This window comes from Ursus americanus, chromosome 9 (assembly GCF_024610735.1).
Source record: "Ursus americanus isolate L20-20 chromosome 9, mUrsAme1.1.p, whole genome shotgun sequence".
Lineage (NCBI taxonomy): Eukaryota > Metazoa > Chordata > Mammalia > Carnivora > Ursidae > Ursus > Ursus americanus.
Genome location: NC_142135.1, coordinates 16,924,105 through 16,942,655, shown reverse-complemented (window position 1 = coordinate 16,942,655; position 18,551 = coordinate 16,924,105). Strand labels below are relative to the sequence as shown.

General features: G+C 53.5%; 1 protein-coding gene across 1 annotated transcript in view; it reads left to right on the top strand.

Annotated features, from left to right (window-relative positions):
• Positions 1-18,551, top strand: part of ZHX2 (zinc fingers and homeoboxes 2) — a 152,185-nt gene that overhangs the window by 58,268 nt on the left and 75,366 nt on the right. Inside the window, exon 2 of the mRNA XM_045805719.2 lies at positions 11,014-11,084. The gene's annotated coding sequence lies outside the window, so the exon portion shown is untranslated. The remainder of the gene's footprint in view (positions 1-11,013; positions 11,085-18,551) is intronic.

Here is an 18,551-nt window from a genome sequence, read left to right as displayed (position 1 = left end):
CCCAGCATCTGCTACTTTTCTGGCCTTGATGGTTTGCAGAAATAAGGGCCCACAGGTGCGTATCCCCACTCTCTCCCCAGACGTCCTTCCCCTCGGTATGGGAAAAGGAAAAGGAAACCCTTATGGTCTCCTGGCGGTAACTTCCAAGCAGCCTCACATCCCTTCTCTTGTTTTATTCACACAGAAACCCTGTGTGGACAGGGAGGGAGAGTCCCATTTTACAGATGAGGAAACAGAGACAGGTTGTGAAAGCTGATCTCAAGGTCACATTTCCCTCCTCCTGCCTCCTACAAGTGTTTCCTGGGTCCTTCCTCGGGGTTTTTCCTACTTTACTGTAATCATCCCAGTAAATACCTTTGATGGCTCCCAGCCGCCTCCTACACCATTGCCATCACCAGATTAGTAATAAATACCGTCGTAAAGATGCTATCTTTCGTTGAGCGCCCTTGGTGAGTCAGGAACCGTGCTAGGGGCTTTCACATTTTGTTTCCCCCTCCCCCCACAATACCCCATTATGATGCCCATTTTACAGATGAGGTGCCCGAGGCCACACCGCCCCAAGCTGACGCTTACATATCATCCCACAGCCAAGAAGTGGTAAACCCAGCCTCTATATGGCTTAACACAGGTTGTCTGAGGTCCCCTCCCTGGCTGAAGCCTCGGAGGACTCCTGGTCATGCCTCCTGGACAGGGCAACGTCCAATCTCCTTGGTGTGGTGTGGAGGGCCCCCCTGAACTCCTGCCTCTGCCCCTCCATCCCACACACTAGCTCCACTAACTTCACTGGCAGCCACTCTCAGCCACCTGCGACTCCCTGCTCAGGCCATGCCCTTCCTCTGGACCTCACCCCTCTGCTCCCTTCCCTGGAATTCACGCTCCCTCCCACCCATCCTTCAGAGAGCAGGCCAAAGCAGCTTCTTCATGCAGCCTTCTTCCTGCAGACCCACCATCTTCCACACCCTTCTCCCCACCCAAGCATCCCTCTGTCCCTCTCTCCATTCTAGCACAGTTCGTATGGTGTCACGGGCACCTAACACAGCCCGTGGATCCGAGGGACACAGGACAGCAGGGAATAGTATGTTATGGAAGGAGAGGAGAGTGTGTGCCCCGCTAAAGGGCATTCTGATTCCTCATTGTTTTTTAGAACACCACGCCAGCCCAACACAGCAACTTTGTGGCTGTCCAAACCACCAGCCACCAGTATGAGACTCTGGGGAGCCCTCAGGATTCTTGTGCTTTACTAAGGGGTGCTTACTGAGGGAGGGGGAGGGAAGGAAGGGAGAAAGAATTTACCTTCTCAGGCTGCCATGACCCAGAACAGGTGGCTTAGGCAACAGAAATTTTTTTTCTCACAGTCCTGGAGGCTGGAAGTCCAAGATGAAGGTTCCAGCCAATTCTGCGTCTGGTGAGGACTCCGTTCCTCACTTGCAGACAGCCGCTCCTCGCTGTGTCCTCACATGGCCTCTCCTCAGCACACGTACATGGAAAGAGACAGCAAGCTCTCCGGTGTCTCTTCCTGCAAGGACACGAATTCCATGGGACCGGGGCCCCATCGTGATGACCTCATTGCACCTCCCTTAGAGCTCCCATCTCCAGAGACCGTCATACGGGGGGGTTAGGGTTAGGGCTTCAGTATATGAATGTGGGGGGAGGGGGTGTAAACATTCAGTCGCTAACACATAGCATTCCAGATCATTTGCTCCACAAGTATTTCCTGTGTCCTTACTATGGGAATTCTGGAAACACTGAAGGCAAGCAGCAGAGTCCAGTGGTCAAAAGCATGGGCTTTCATATCAGAGAAATTCAAGTTTGAAACTCACGCTGGTACTTATTCTCTAAGTGGCCTCGGACAGCCTACTCAGGCCTCCAAGCCTCAGTTTCCTGACTGTAAAAAGGGGGACATGACACAACGACACAGCGCTTGTGTGAGGATTAGGGAGATTAATGCATAGCCACCGTGCCTGACAGCACCCGCAGGCACATGCGAGGAACATTTACTGAGCACGTACTCTGTTCCGGGCCTTCTGCTGGGGGCTGGGAATCCAGGATGAGCGGATCCCTCGTCCTTGGGCTTCCTGGAAGAGCCGGATAGCAAACCAGTGAATCTGTGATCAGATAACATAGGTTATCAGTCATTTGCGAAGAGGGCGGGGGTTTAAGGAAAGAAAACAGGTGGCAGGCGAAGGGCTGCAGGGGAAGAAAGCCCTCCCTGGGGAGGCGACTTTGTCAGGAAGCTGTTGGCCACACAGAGACTCCAGTCTGAGTTGCAGGGGCCCGACGGTGGGCTGGCGCCGTGTCTGCAGGAGCTGTTGACACTCGGGCGATCATTGTGCTTACTCTCGCGGGTGGCCCCACCCTCAGGGCCACCTCCCTTGTGGGGACACAGGGCCTCTGCCCAGCCTTCCAGGGTGCAGTGCCCCGCTAAACTGGGCCTTCAGAGGAGTGCAGCTCAGCGAAGGCTGGCGTGGTCAGGAGGGCCTGCTGGCGCAGGGAGGAGCGAGGAGGAGGATGTGTGGGGAGGGAGGGCGGCCGGCATTGCAGAGGAGGGGGAGTTTGGTTGAAGAGCCTGACATCCAAGGGACCCTCGAAGACCACCCGGGCCAGAGCCAGGTCTGAGAGAAATGCCCAAGGTGCCGTTTGGATGACCTCTGTGTGGGCTGACAAGGGCAGCAGCGGCCTCCATTGTCACAGCCGGCTGGGCAGGTGGTCAGTTCGAGAGAATGAGCTCCCCACTCAAGATGTAAGGCCCTGGGCGGAAATCCAGCTTTGTGAGTCACAACCAGATGCACATCTTGTCAGAGAAAACCGTGGCCGCAGAGAACTGGTCATGGTTTCCTGGAAACTTCCTGAGTGTCGGGGGAGGGGCTCTCCGAGGAGGGGTGCCAGCCACAGCTGAGAGAGGAGGATGTGCCGGGGGCTGGGCCCAGGCTGGCGGCCTGGGCTGTGCCTGGCAGGGTCCGCAGCTGAGCCTTCCAGGGCCCCTGGGGGAGTCAGAGCCTGAGAGAGTCGCTGAGGCCCATCTGGGGGTCTCTGTCTCCCCTCCCACAGCATGCCCCTCGTGTGGGTGTGGGAAGAGCATCTATACTGGGAGAGGGCCCCCTGAGTCCTCATCCCACCAACTTGGATCCAAATCCAAAGACTTCCAGGAGCACAGCGTCTCTGGCCCTCAGTTCTCTCGTCTGCAGAGTAATGGGATAAATTGGGAGCTCTCCAAGGTTCCGCCCAGCTGGAATATTCGGGCACTTCCTGCATTTTGCTCCCTATTGATAAAAGAAACTGAAGCCCAGGAGCAAGGGGCTTGCTCAGAGCCAATCCCATTGAAGGCAGGCCTGGAGCTCCTGCTCTGGCCAGACCTGCACCCCTCCACCCTTTCTCCATTCTCCCCGCCTTCTCTACCCCATCTTCTCGTCCTGGACGCCTCTTTCCCTCTGTTCTTTCTGCCTGTGCTTCCAGCCTGCCAGACAGAGGTTCAGCCACCCCAAGAAAGATGTTCCCACCTGGGGGTGGTAGGTCCCAAATCAGAACCAGGATGGGCTCTCCCAAGGCCATCGGCCACCTGTGTATACTCGCTGGTATTAAGCAGGCAGGACCTCGTCCACCCACCTCCTGACTGAATCCTACACGTCCTTCAGTCCAGCTAAATAACACCTCCCCCAGGAAGCCCTTCTGGATCCCTCCAGCCAGGGTTATCACCTTACCAAGCCTTCCCCACCCGTCCCACTTTACAACCCTGCTGTTGGCATTCTCACTTTGGTCGTAATTATTTGTGCATACATCATAGCTCCTCTATGCAATTCCAAACTCACTGAAATCAGTAACCAAATTGCCTACCAACAGCCTCCCATCGACATCTGGTGCAGTGTTTGTATTCTAAGTGTCGGATAGATAATTGTGGAATAAATGGAGTTTTCTTTCTTCATTGCAGAGGGTTCTTTCAGAATGAATGGCGGGGTGTGTGAGAGCATCTGTTCTGGAGCTGCAGTGGGTTGAATCTTAGCTCCGCCATCTGCACGCTGCAAGACCTTGGGCAAGGTGCTCACACTCTTGTACCTCAGTTTCCTCTCTTGTAAAAGGAGGCTCATTGTAATCACCCCACCAATCAGGGGTGGCCGTGAAGATTAAACTAGTCACGCGTGGAAAGTGCTTGATAGAGTGCCCAGCACAGATTTGAGTCAATAAATGAAGTTGTTGAATTTCTGCGATCCTGTATGCAAATTTGTATTTGATGGTTTGGAATACATGTGACACTGCCTTGCAGATTTGAGTTTGGCTTGAAGTAGGTGCTAAATCCTTTTTAATCCTTGCATTCGTTGAACCTGCATCAGGTAATCGATGCCCGCTGTAGAAGCTCCCTGGGCCCCTGGAGTGGGAGCCGGGAGGGAGGGATGGGCCCCCAGAGCTGGTGGAACTGCTCGCCAGCCTGGGACTAGCAGCTACGTGAAGCGCTTTTATTCAATTCATGTGACTCGACAAATTTGGAATGTGTTAGGGAGAGTTTTTCCAGCTATGAGTCAGTACATTTATGCTCTCTCACACACACATAAAAAAATTTAAAAAGAAAAAGAGTTTAGCGAGAATCATTTATGAGTGCAAAGTGGAAATCTGTGGAAATTTTATTTTGACCCTGAAGGCAAGTAATACTTAAGAATTTAATAAAGGGCTCAAAACAGGATGCAGTGGAGGAAAAAACACAGCTCGCTGCCTTTCCCTTGTGTATTGTCAGCCACTGTGTTGCACAGAGGAGGGTCTAATTTGGATGGCTTTATTAGGCACCTCCTGGATACCCAGATTTGTGCTAAATGTGGTGGGGGAAGGAAGGAAGGTGGAACCAGCATTTATTAAGCACCTATGATGTACCAGATAATCATGATAGGAGGGGAAGAAACCGGTCTTTAAGTTCAAGAGGCAGTGTGGGAGAAAATGGAAGAATTGTATTTAGACCTGTGGGTTCAAGCCCCAGCACCCTACATTTATAATATCATCTAATCCCCACTGTACCCATTTTATGGATGACAAAACTAAGGCCCAGACAACAAAATATTTTGTCTGTGGACACAAAACTCATTAATGTTAGAAAGCATATTCTAAACTGGATCTGTCAGTCTCCCTATTCGGGTTAAATTAATGTCCACAGGAGCTGGGTTTCCCACCAGGGGGAAGGCAGACATCCCGTTCTGGGAGACCACGTCTGCGTATTGGAACCCCGTACAGCCTTCCTGCAGACCAGTCTCTTCGAGCACCTTCTGCCACTTGCTTTTAAGTCCTGCCCGTTAGGGATTATCCAGAAGCTGCTTCTCATCCAGGCTGATCCTCTTTGCTGTTGTTGTTTATTTTAAATAAAGAAACCACCACCCGCCCAGAGGGCTTGTGTTTCCAGCTCACTTTCCTCTCTTTTGCAAGGGCTCATTTTCATAGCATCCCAATCTCCAGGGAGCTGTGTTTTTCCCTCTGAAACAGGAGCTGTAATCAAAGGTGTATTCATCCCCAGACATCTGCCAGCAGCCACTGGAGCCAGGGTTCCCCCGAGGTCTGATAGAAGGAGGCTCAAGCCAGGTGCCTGGGGACAACTCTTCCCTACACAGTCACATTGCCCTGTGCTTGGCCTTTGTAAAGATGGCAGGGTCCCAGGGATGCCTCTCAGCCTGCTGGAGGATGTGAAGGGGGCCGGGAGTCAACAGAACTCCACTGTCCACTCAACAACTACTTTTGAGAGCTGCCATGTGCCAGGACCTGCAGACATGGAGAACCCAGCTCTTTGGCGAGTTCCCATCACTCACAGGTAGAAGGACCTGACATCTTAAAACACCTGCAAGTCTCTGAAAGGTCTGGCCCTTGCTCTTTCTCTGGCCTGCTTGCCTACGGCCACTCCGGCCAGCTTCCAGTATCTGTATCCAGCAGGGACCCCCCCCCACACACACACACCCTTCTCCAGCTTTTTCTTCTTCCTTCTTTCTTTGCCTTTCAGATCTGCCCTCCTCTGCTGTATTCCCGTGTGGCCCTGCTGGTGAGCTTGCCACCATTGCCGTGTGCTTTGGTTGGTACAATAATATCATCGAAGTTTCCATCTCCAACCCAGCTGCAAGGGCTCACCTTATCTCCCCAGACAGCAGTGAGCAAAACAGACCCTGCCCTGCCCAGGGCTGGGCACCTCTTCCTGGAGGGCCCATATTGCTGACGTCTTGAAGAGGAAATATTTGGAAACAAATAACAGATCAATTCTAGAGTAGAATTCAGTGTGCTGTTCAAGACGTCAAGCTGCGCCCACACACCTTGGGGAGGTTACGAACTCGGCATCCTCCGTACTCCTGTGTCTTAGTAGAAGAGTTGGGTTGGAAGATTGGGGTTGGAAGAGAGATGGCCCAGTTTGCCAGCAATTCCAGCCATGGATCCAAAGGTTAAGAGGCAGTGTCAGGGAGAAAATGGAAAGACTGTATCTGGTCCAGCCAGACTTCACACCCCAGGGCTGGACTTTGGACACTTGTGACTTGGGGCAGTGTATCCAATGGCTCGAAGATTCAGGTTTCCATCTGTAAAATGGGTGCATGGATGCATGCTCCTCAGATTTGCTGTGGGAGAGAGAGAAGACACGTGGAGGGCTCGGCTCAGTGCCTGGCCCAGAGCGAGCACTCAGGCCGTTGTGTCAGTCACTCATTAGTATGCTCTTTTGAATTAAACGCGGTTGCTGGTGTCCAGGGTTCATGAAACATTTCTGGAGCAAAGACAGGCAACCTAAGGCTGCAGCTCCAGCTTGCAGAATGATGACGACGCAGAAGGGGTTGTAGCTTCCCACCTTTTTTTTACTCGGCCTTCCTCTTGTGGCCAGTCTGGACTGGCCCCGGCCAGAGCCCCCTCCCCCGCCCCGTATTCCATGGGTTCCTCACCCTCTCCTCAATATGAGGCCATCACCGCAGGACATAGTGACCTGTTCACCAGACCTGGAGTTTCTTACTCATCTGCTAAATGTTTGCTGAATGAAGACATGGAATGGAATAAATTGTGTTAGTGGGAGTGACCGTGGCGGGGTGGGGGTGGGGGTGTTTTTTCTCCTACAAACTGTTCAAGTAGCTTTTCCCTTTCCCCCCCTTCAGGTGTCTAGCAATCCAGTAGGCTTAAAGTAGGCCACAAGGGGAGAGGGGGGAGCTGGAGGGGAATTTTTCCTTATTGGGATTTTGCTCCATATGACCGGCACTTTGTGGTGAAAGGAGTCCTGAGCCAGGAAGACTGGAAGCGTGTGCACAGGTAGCGCTTGAAGGACATCGGAAGGTCCTTTAGTCCGTTTCCAGCGCTCACCACGAGAGCTGCCGTTTTCCACGTGCAGGAACGGTGTTTGGCACCAGGGCGTTGGGGCCCCCACGCCGCCCAAGGAGGAGGTTCTGTTAGAGCCCGACTTGGCTGGTAAGGCAGCCGAGGTCCTGAGGAGAGGAGTGATGGGCGTGCAGGCACCGAACAAGCGTGTGAGACCCAGACTCGGAAGTCCTGTCTCCAAGGCCAGTGCTCTCGCCCGTGCTGGTTAGGCCCAGGGGTCCTGTGGGCGATGGTACAGCGCTGGGTCCGACGATAAACAGGGGAAACAGGACCGACTCACTGAGCCTCCCCCAGCTCTGAGAATTGTTCACTGTGCAATGCACAGTGCATTGCAAGTCGTTCTGCTTCCTTCTGCTCAAGAAGCACCCCGCCGGCTGAAGGATAATAGGAAATACCATCAGTAATAACAGCAGCTAACGGACCTGCTGACAGGATTCTAAGTATTCTGTGTGTTGCCTCCCTCGGTCCTATAGGGGGGGTTGGGGTTACTTAGGGGAAGGGGAAGGACAGAGCATTGAAGGAAAGGGATTAAGGAGAACCATGGGGCTGCCCAGAGCATGGTGGATTCAAGAAGTTGAGCAGTCCGTCAGCGAGCCCAGAATACAGGGGGCAAGGTGAGGCAGGGCGAGATGAGCAGGGGCTGGGCCTCGCAGGGCTTTGGAAGCCCTGCAGTAAGGAGTGTGGTCTCTATTCTCTGCACACACGGTCCTTTCTCAAACTCAGACTAGTATTTCTCTTCCTCCTTTTTATACTGTGAGTTTCCTAAAGGTAAGGACCGGGTCTTCTTTCTTTATGTCTATCTGGTGCTTAGCACAGAATCAGGTATATACGGGCACTCAATAAAGGACTATTAATCAAATGTTTAATATAGTCAGGATTTAGTAGTAACACATTCAATGTATAATAAGTAGATACTAGTACCTCTAATGCAACTACATTACGAAGGCATTTCTGCTGTAAAATGATGTATGCATTCCTGTAAAACCTTGCATTCCAAAAAAGTCAAAAATCACAGCGCTCTGGGGGGCCATTGGGGGACAGCAGGGTGCTCACAACCCATGCAACTCTGTAATAAAGCACAATCATAGAGATCATACAAACGCAGTTCAAAGCGCATGCTAAATTTTGAAATAAAAAAATACATCGCTAACCTAGGGCCTGAGTCACTGCATGGGCTATATTTTACAAAGGAAGAGGGGGACCTGATGGGAGGGGCTACTGGGTCCAGCCTGGGAAGGCAGAAGGGGACAGATGCCTGTGTCAGAAGTTCCAGGAGGAAGGGCAGCTGCAGCCTTTGCCAGAGAGTAGCAGAGATGGATGGGCTCGCGCATGGCCTTTGCACAAAGATCCTCCGAGAGAACTGAGCGACAGGAGTTGCTAAGACAGAGCACGTGGCCACACTGAGCCGAAAGGAGGAGGATGGCCCAGGTGGGCGTCCGGACAGCCGGGAGCCCGGGTGTTGCATCCAGCTGCCATCACTTGGAGCAAAACATTAATGTGCTGGGAACCTTTGCCTGTGAACCACTGCGACCTCCAGATTTTACTGACATCACTCCCCTGTCTACCTTATGTGAGCTCATGTGCCTTACGGAAGCAATAGAAGGAATGATCTGTCTTGTAACATGTAACTGATAAACCAAGCATGCCGGCTGGCCAGTTTCCATGGAGAAAGGTAACCATCACACCCCCTGTGTGGGTTGTGGACCATCTTCCTCTTGGCCCATGAGTCTATTCCGTAAACGCATTCTGTGAGCAGAGTGTAGAGCAAAGCCATATGGAGTTGGGCGAAACTAAGTGAGAGCACCATAAACCCGTGACGTGATCTGTCTCCCCACCAAGAGCAGCTGAGCTGTCAGAGGACCTCAACTCCAACCTGCCCGAAAGCTGTGTGACCTCAGGAAAATCACTTAACTTCTCTGTGCCTCATTTTCCTCAACTGCAAAATAGCACTGGTGACACTCCCCAAGTTCTTTTAAGGAGCGATTAGCTAATGGATGAAAAGCTCTTTCTAAACTCTAAAGGACTTTACAGAGTATTGGCCTTCCTGCACGTCAGTGTCTGGGATACTAAGGTTCAATGGTCCCCTGGGTACCTCTTCTGCTGGATGGTTAGTTCTCAGTACAAGGGGCCAGAGAGCTAAACTCCCTGGAATCGGCATAAATTAATCACTGAGATTAATGTAGAAGCTTGAATTCTCCTGCAGGAAGGAGGCCCAGACCCTTTAGCTGGAAAATTTTTGCAGGCCCTCACAAAAGCGGGGAGGAGGGGAACCAGCCTGCCATGTGCGACACCTCCCTCCCTGAGTGTTCTCCAGGACACCCAGGACCCTCTCGCTGTGGAGCCTGAGGTCATCCAGCCACCGCTGGCCCACTGCCCTTCCCTCAGCCCTCCCACCAAGCCGGGCCTGCCGACCCCTTCAGCCCCCCATTCTGCTCCCCCGAGATCATGCCGTGGAAAGGAACACTGACTTGGGAATCACACAAACAGGGGCTTGGATCAGCTCGACCACTTACTGGCAGTAAGACCACAATAGCCAAGTTGTGGCTTCTTGAGCTTGTTTTCCTCACCTGGAGGATGGGCTACGACTTCCTTCCTTCCTTCCATGGTTATGGATGAATATTACTATTCCTTCCAAGACCGAGAAGGAGAACTTTGCAGACTTTAGTGAGCCCAGGAATCACCCGAGAAGCTGGTTGGGAAGCAGGTTCTGACTCCGTAGTGTTGGGTGGGGCCTGAGACGCTGTTCTTCCAGCAAGCTCCCAGGTGATGCGAGCTTCCCTTTGAAGAACAAGAATACCGAGCAGGTGTATACAGTGCCCGGTGCGTGGTAACATGTCCACAGAAACTATTGCCCTGAAGAGTCTTCCCCCCGCCCCCCTCCAGTCAAAAGGTTCTTCTTTGCAAACAGGCATAGATGAATAGAGAACCCTGTGCTCACCTCCGAATTCTTAGGGAAACAAGAAAAAACAGGTTTTGCTTCAGAGGCAGGCTGGGTGTGGGGAGCGAGGAGCGCGGCCTCCGCGGCTCATCAGCACGCTGCTCCACGCGCACACGTGCGCTGCAGGTGGGCCTCTGCCCGCTGCAGAAACCTCTAGAGCTCAGGCCTCAACTTGCCATGCTGGGAACGCAGCCTCTGAGCCGGGCACACGCCTTATTCCTCCGGCTACAGCTCTCCTGAGGAATTTTCAAAGCACACACAGGGTTCGCTTGGCAGGAGTCTCCCAGGATATAAATACGCATTTGGGGCTTTTGTTTTAAGGACTGCAGTATCTTTTTGACTTGAGGCCTGCGCACAGGGCTTTTCCCCTCACCCTCGGCAAAATGGAACCACACACGGCCCGCCGCTGCTAGGAGCAGACTCCAAAGACTCAAGGAGAGCCGGAGTGAGGGGCAGGAGACACCTCCCCACCCCGCCCCATCTGCTCCTGCTTTTGGTTTCCCTCTCCTGAAAGGCCTGCTTCTCAGCCAGCTGCTGACTCACCCAGGGTGAGGGTCTCTCCCCTCCCCCCACCCTTCTCAGCATCACCACAAAGCCCAGAGGTTTTGAGGTCGGTGTAATGAGCAGCTCGTCCTTCCCAGTCCTTCCCATTCCCTTTCCAGTCCTGTGTCTCCGTCCCAGTCTCCCGGTGCCTCCGGGCTGCCTGGAAAGACCGTTGGATGCCCAGTTGCTCTGCCCTGCTTTTAATATTGAGTTTCTCTTCTTTGCAGGTCTCGACACACTGACTGCTCTTGGAGTCGACGTGTACCAAGATTCCCAGGATGTAAGCAATCCGGGACTGGTGAGTGACACTGTGTTGGGCGGAGGCTGGGCCTCAGCTGGATTTCAAGAAGGGAAAGGGGATGAGTAGGGGGCGTGGGGCAGCCAGACCCGGAGCCTGGCCAAGGGGGCGGCTGGCTTTCGCAGCTGGAGATCTGTTTCCGTCCAGGTGCACCTGGAAATGGCGCAGTGCTGAGAATCCAGGTGTGAGTCCCTTGGAGTTCACGGGGGCCCCGCCCATCCCTCCCTAGAAGTGAACCAAGTCTGCCGCCTGGGCTTCCGTTCTCCGCTCAGATGCACCACCCAGAGGGCCTGTGCTTGGAGCTGTGTCCAGGGTCAGGGAGATATTCCTAGAGCAGAGAGGGAACTGCCTGGTTCGCACCAGTTCATAACCCCTAGCCCTGAGGAGACCTGACCAATGAGAGGTGAGAAAGCCATGTTTGCACATTTAAAGGGCTGTCATTGAAGAATGGGCAGAATCGGCCTAAGGATGAATTCCTAACAAAAGAAGGCATGCCGAGGTGCAATAGGCACCTGCTAGAAGTAGGGAGTTCCCTGTCACTGGAAGAGTCCAAGTGCAGTTTGCAGAAGCATCGAAGAAAGCTTCCGTTGAAGGAAGGAGCGGTTTTGACCAGGGTAGTGTCTTACAGACTCTGTTCCCCTGATCTGGAACCCGCAGGGGTAGTAGGACGAGGGGTGGGGGCTTGTGAGCGCACGCGCTCTCAGCTCTGCCTGTTTGACGGGGTTCTGCTGCAAAACTGCTCGGAAGTTGGTGGAGGAGATGACCCTCGGGACTTCCTGAGACCTGTTGTCGTCCGTTGGCCTCTGGTGTACCCGAGCTACCGTCGGACAGACACACACCTCACGGCACCTCACGTACATGATGGGGTGGGCAACTCCCCACGTATGGTGGCGGTTTTGATTAGAGGCTCCGGGGAGCCCTGTCCCCTGCACCAACCACCAAAAGATTAACCAGCTAGTCCTACCATCGAGAGCTTTGATCCAGGCCACACAGACCAGAAAAAAAAGGCATGGGGAACACTGTGGCAGGATTCCCCCAGTCCCCCACTGTGGGAGGACGGTGACGGTGGCTTCCTGAGGGGGTCGGGGCCCTTTGGCAAGACCGGTACCACAAACTCAAGCTGGCGTGAGAAGAATGGCACCCCAGACCCAGGTGGGGAATTTGCACAGAAGGGACACCCACTGTGAATGGGAAGGTCGAAGTAATGAGCCCCCAGGCTTCCTTTGTGCTTTGTGACCGGGTCTTCTTCCCCTGGGCCTGGGTCAGCTGCAGCTGTAAATATTTATCAAGGGCCCCTGAGGGCAGGGTGCCGTGGGAGGCCAGAGATGGGGTTTTCTTTAAGAAACTGACAACACGGATGAGAATTTAGTTTGGCAGTTGTTGTGCATAGGCTGTCTGTTCAGCTGTGACCTGAGTGATGTGAGGGGCTGGGTGGGGGGGGGGTTGGGGGGGTTGGGGAGACAAGGAATGGGAGGGGAGGGTTGAGCAATACCTTTGAGCCAGGACTTGATGCTTTCTTGGCAAATCTTTAAGCAGGAGTGGGCCTTTGAGGGCAAGGGCTGTATCTTTGATTCACAGGACCTGGCACATAGTAGGTGCTCAGTAAGTGATTGTCAAATGACTGGAAGGAAGAGCGATGGGGAGGCATCCAGGGAGGTGATGTCTAGTTAAGAGGAGCAGGGCCCCTGGAGTCGGTCGGCCCAGGTTCAAACCCCGCCTCTTCCACTAGCTGCGGGGCCGTAGGCAAGTTGCTGACCTTATATACTCTGTCTTCTCGGCTGATAGTGGGATCGTGATAACACCTACCACATAGGGTGGCTGTGAGGAGTCAGGGAATTAACTCCTGTCCAGCAACTGGCCCTGGGCCAGTGCATAGTAAGTGCCCAATAAACATTAGCCCTATTCTTATTCTACACGTGGGGCATGGCCCTGGATTAAGGTGCAGTGTTGGGACAGCGTGAGGCAGAGGACAGAGCTCTGGGCTGGGAGTCAGAAGCCCGGGCTTAACTGGAGGGATGGGGGACAGGGAAACAATCGCACCCCTGAGCCCACTCTCTAAAATGGAGATGCTGTGAGAAGGCGGGTGCATTTTCCCCCCGTTCTCTCTGATGGGCCCTCGTAGGCCTGGCACCCGTCCAAAGTCAGGGGCTGCTCGGCCGTTTATTACTTGCTGGGGGCCCTCCTGGAAAGTGGTCTGACTTCTCAGGACCTCCCTGTCCCCCAGTGAACTGAAAGCCAGGGCGAGCCTCCTCTTCCAGAAATTATCTTAACAACTTGAAAAGTACTGTACAGAAGAAAGATTCTGTTGATGCAGATGGAAAATCATTTAAGACTTGAGTTTGGGTGGCATGAGCTCAAGCCTCACAGCCAGTGCCCCTTCCCCATGCCCTCCCCGGTGAGGTCTGGCTGCCTCTTCAGCTGGGAGACCGAGTCTCAGAACGATGCTTCCCTTTGTAAAAGGCACCACCTCCCACGCCAGGACTCGTAGCAGGGTTCAGATAAAAATGGCACTTGCCTGAACTGGGTGTAGCCAGCACCTGCCTGAGTCCAAGCCTTACACTCCACAAATGCCCATATTTGCGCTCCAGGCAGACCTAGCAGAGTCTAGACTGCATAGCCGGGGAGGGCCCCTGGGGGCTGGTTTGGGTACACACCGTTAAGAGACCTAGGCAGCTGGGATTGCTGGAAAAGTGGGAGACTACACTAGGCAGGCTAAATGGGGACATACTGCCGGCACTTTCAAGTGGCCCCCTCTGAAACCCTTCTAGGGCGGGGTACCTTCGCCCTGGGTGTGCTCCGGGCTGTTCAGGTGTGGGCCAGGTGCCACAGGCAGAGCGAGCCCCGCGTCTCCAACATGGGTCAAGGAGTGCCCACTGCACTGTGTATCACGCAGGTGTGGGGAGCCCGGGACCCAAAGGAGAGCAGGTGTGCGGAGAGGCAGGGCAATGGTGTTATAGGCAGGGTAGCATAGGGATGAGGGAACAGAACTCAAAACAGGGTGTCAGGCAGTAAGCACCAGAGAAGGCTGCAGTCAGCCTACAGGTAGTCAGGGACCTAAGTAAAGAAAAAAAAACGCCAGGCTCTTTGTATCAAGACCCAAGACTTACGTGCGTGTAAGTGCCTTAATGACCGAGAATGACCCCTCCACCAGGGGCGCTAGAGGGCACAAAGTACGCTTGCAGAAGATTCTAGGACACGTGTCAAGTGACCAAAAGTAAGTATGGGCAAGGTCCCCCAAAGCTCCACACTAAAGGGGAAACCCCCCACCCCTCCCATGAATATTCAGCCGCTCATTTTAAGTTCCCTATAAGTAGGTGAGACCCACGTCTCCTGGGGCGGCTCCCTCTCAGAGCCTGCGCGCACTCCCTTCTTGAGTGTGTACTTTCCCTTTCAATAAACTCTTTGCTGTTGCTTTTACCTTTAAAAAGAATTGCGCTTGCCTGAGACATTTATCAGGCATTAGTAGTAGACGGGGACTATAGAATGAGCCTGCCCAGGGGCCTAGCTTTCGCCCCTGCTCATCGCACTGTGACCCTTCTGGATAGCAGGACTGTAGTGTGAGCCAAAATTGTTTCGGGCAGGGATGCCTGGGTGGCTCAGTCGGTTAAGCGTCTGCCTTTGGCTCGGGTCATGATCCCAGGGTCCTGGAATCGAGCCCCACATCGGCTCCCTGCTCAGTGGGGAGCCTGCTTCTCCCTCTTCCTGCCATTCCCCCTGCTTGTGCTCTCTCTCTCTCTCTCTCTCTCGCTCTGACCAAAAAAACAAAAAAAATCTTAAAAAAAAAATCATTTAGGGCACAGGCACTGCCCCTGTACCTACGGGATCTTAAAAAATGTCTAACATTTTGCCAAGTGACCCCCACTTCACTTCTCCCTTTAGTAGGAAGGGGCCAGGGATGAGGGGCTTTCCTGGGCAGCTTCAAAGGGGAAGCATTCAGAGGAAAGCAGCCCCAGTCCCTGGCTGTCATGCCTGCACCTTCTCTCACCTCTGTGCCACCTATTTAGATGAGGTATCTGGGCTAGGGCAGGGATGGTAAATAGATTTCATCTTCTGGGCTCCAATCAATTGCTCATGGCTGCCAGGGGCAGAGTGTTGAGAAGGATTCCGAGGAATGTCTGGGAAATAGTGTGCTGCAATGGATTAGTGATGTCTGCTGAGGGAGCGAGGAAGAGGACTTGTAGCATCCGGGCCAGTTTTTGGCATCCCTGCACAAAGCAATTTCTAAGACCACTCACTCCCTACCCCCATACTTCAGGCTTTTCTATCAGCAGCCTTGTTTTGCATCAGAGAAGCAAAGCACAGCACCACTCCATTATCCGGACCATGTTAGAAGCCACCCAAGTGGCAAGTCTTCATCTTTGGGTGTCTCCTGCATACGGGAGGTCTGTTGCCTTCCAGTGAATGGAATCACATGAATTCCCAGCTAGTTAACTGGCAGCAGTGCAGGGGAGCACAGTGACCTGTGCTTAGCAAGTCTGACCACACGGCTGAGCGCGCCTGACCTGTATGCCTCGGACGCTTACTCTGTGTGCTGACGATGGATACGACCGCAACGCCAATGAAAGCAGGGTGTTTTTGAGGTAGAAAATCATTCAATGGGCAGCTTGGCTTCTATTTCAAATTGCCAGAGAATCTGAATTAGACTTGGCTGCACTCGCTGGGAATAAGCTGTTTTTGCAGAATTCTATGCACAAGATGAGACAAAACAGTCCAGAACTAGATTTTCCCGGAGTTTCCTGATCTGTAAAATGGGGAAATAATACACCCCACAGGGCCATCCGGGAGAATAACCGAGATAAAATGCGGAAGAGACCTCGCCGGCGATCTTGCTCACAAAAAGATGGTCCGAAACCTGCTATTTCTTCTCCCCCGTACCACCTCCTATCTATAGTCCCCCTGAAAGCATAGCTTTCTTCTTACAATATGTTCGAGAAAATGCTGTTACAGATAGATTTTTTTAAAATAGCATCATACTTTTCAAATGACTCTTGTTAGTTTTCTCAGAGGCTCTTCCTTTTTATTCTCAATGATTTTTCAATGGGAAAGGTCCACTTAAACCTTCAACTTGAATTACTCTTGGTTCCCTGGGTAGAGCAGCGGATGCTTCCAGGGTCCTGACAGGCACATGCGTGAAGGCTTTGGTCGCAGTTCTGTCCAGAGGATGCCGAACCACACAGTGACCAGACCGTGCCCACATCTTCCCTTCAACTCAGCAAGTGTCAAACCCAAGTGCCACGCCCACTATAGGGAGTCAGGGTAGCAAAGGTGGTCAAATGTCAGGTTGATATCAAGGGAATTGAGTGTGGCCATGCCAAAGGAACAGATCTACTTGTTAAAAATGCGTAAGACATTTGAAATGGAACCCCAGTTTCAGCCTTAGCCCCTGGGAATCTTCAGGAGAAAGATTAAGTTCTCACTTAAAAAAAGAAAACATCAAGACCAGTTCAATCTATATGAGGAAGGGAGAGGAATCCACATGGCTGGAGGGGCCAGACCCCTGGTCACAGGAGGCGGGAGGTTGGGCAGGCCTGGAAAGCCCAGGAGCGTTCATGGGACTCCTGGGTTGTTGGCCGAGAGCAGAGGTTCTAAGGGGGCAGCAGACAAGTGCACGCACACCCTTTATCCTGGCCTCCTGGGGCGTCTGCCCCATTTTCCCTGGCCCTGGCCTGGACAACCTCATGCTCCTCTTTCGTCCTCTCTCCTGAGGCCTGGAGCAGAGTGGTTGTGCATCCCATGCCCTGCTCCCCTGCTTGAGGAGCCTCCTTTGCCCCACCCCAGGGAAAGGCCTGGCCAGCAGTCAGCCCAGGGCCCCATGGGCAGGGAAAGAGGAGTGGGTCCCTCACGCTTCCTCTCCTTCTTCCCCCCTGAGCCTCCATTCCCTGTGTGATGGCCCTGCTGTGGGTCCCTCTCCTCATCCTTGTCCAGCCTCGTCTTGTCGCTCCTGAGGATGGGGCTAAGAGTGTTGTGGGGGCACAGTTGGGGGGAGGCTTGAGGTCAGAGGGCATGGCCAGCATAGGCTCACCTGAGGAGCTGTCACCTGGAGGCCCGGGCAGCCAGGGGTGTCACCTCAGTACATCCTGCAGCTTCCTCTGAAGCTCTTGCCCCTCTCTGGATTCCCATGGACCTTACGGTCCCAGCACCCAGCGAGGCGGTACCACAGGGTCGTGAAGACCACGCACTTGGCTTGGTTAGAACCCCAGCCCCACCCTTGCTAGCCCCGGATCTTGACCAAGTTATTTAACTTCTCTGTCTATCCATTTCTTCATCTACAGAACGGGCCACCTCACAGGGTAGTTAGGACTACTGAGTTTGGGGACTGTGCTTAGAACAGGGGCTGGCCCAGAGTTAGTAAGTCAAAATCAGTAAGTCAGTCAGTGCAGAGGTCAGTGTGTCCTGCGATCACCTGATTGACACCAAGACTGTGAGCTTCCCACCCACAAGAACAAAGTCCTTCACTCTGCCTGTGGTTTTTCAGGGAGGCTGTCAGCTAGAGCCTGAGGGAGGGGAAGAATTTCTGCAGAAAGGGAGGCCGGGGAAGCATGCGGAGAGGTGCAGAGGGAGAGGAAGTCTGGGACGCTTGGAGGATGCCAAAAGTCCGGTGTTCCTGGAGCACGTAGGGCCTGATCGGGGAGCACGTGGCGGCTGAGATGGGCCAGCTGGGGTGAGTCAAAGCCCAGAGACCCTCAGATGCCACGCTCAGGATCGGACCACCTGCAGGAACCAGGAAGCAGGTGATGCGATGCGGTCTCTGGTGTAGAAACGTGACATGACCATAGTGCAGACTGTGGGCTTCAGGTAAGACAGATCAAAGGCAGAACGGATGCTTGGACAGATAGACGCAGTCAGGAGACAGCAGCGGAGAGCTGGCCCTGGAGAGAAGGCGTGGCCCTGTGGAGGGATAGTCACAGCAGGGGTGGAGCGAGGGGAGTTGCTCCCAGGGTACCACTTCAGAGAACGCATTGACTGGCCTTGAACACAGAAAGTGAGGACAGGGGAGTCAAGAGGGAGCCCCAGGCAGTGAACAGAGAGGGAGAATGTGCCAGGTGGTTCAGAAGGCCCTGGAAATGTAGTATTTGATGCACTCGTGGGACGCCCAGGGACTGGGAGGCAGTGGGGAGAGAGCAGTGGTGAAGCAGGGGGTCTTGGGAGTCCGAATGGCAGAACCCAACTCCTGACTCAGCCACTTACTAGCTGTGTGACCCTAGAGGGGTCATTTCCTTGTCCGGAGCCTCTGTCTTCATCTGTATAATGGGGATTACGTAGTTACTAGCTGCGTGAGAGGCTGTACAGGTCCGTACACTAGTGTCAGGGGCTGCGCCTGGCACTGCATTACGTTGGCAGTGGTCTTGCTATTAATTTTCATGTTAGCATTTGTGTCATCATCCTAGTGGAAGTGTCCAACATGGGCATAAGCAATTTCAGGACGGGATGGACTAATTCAGGGGTCATCCGTATATAGGCCAGTGG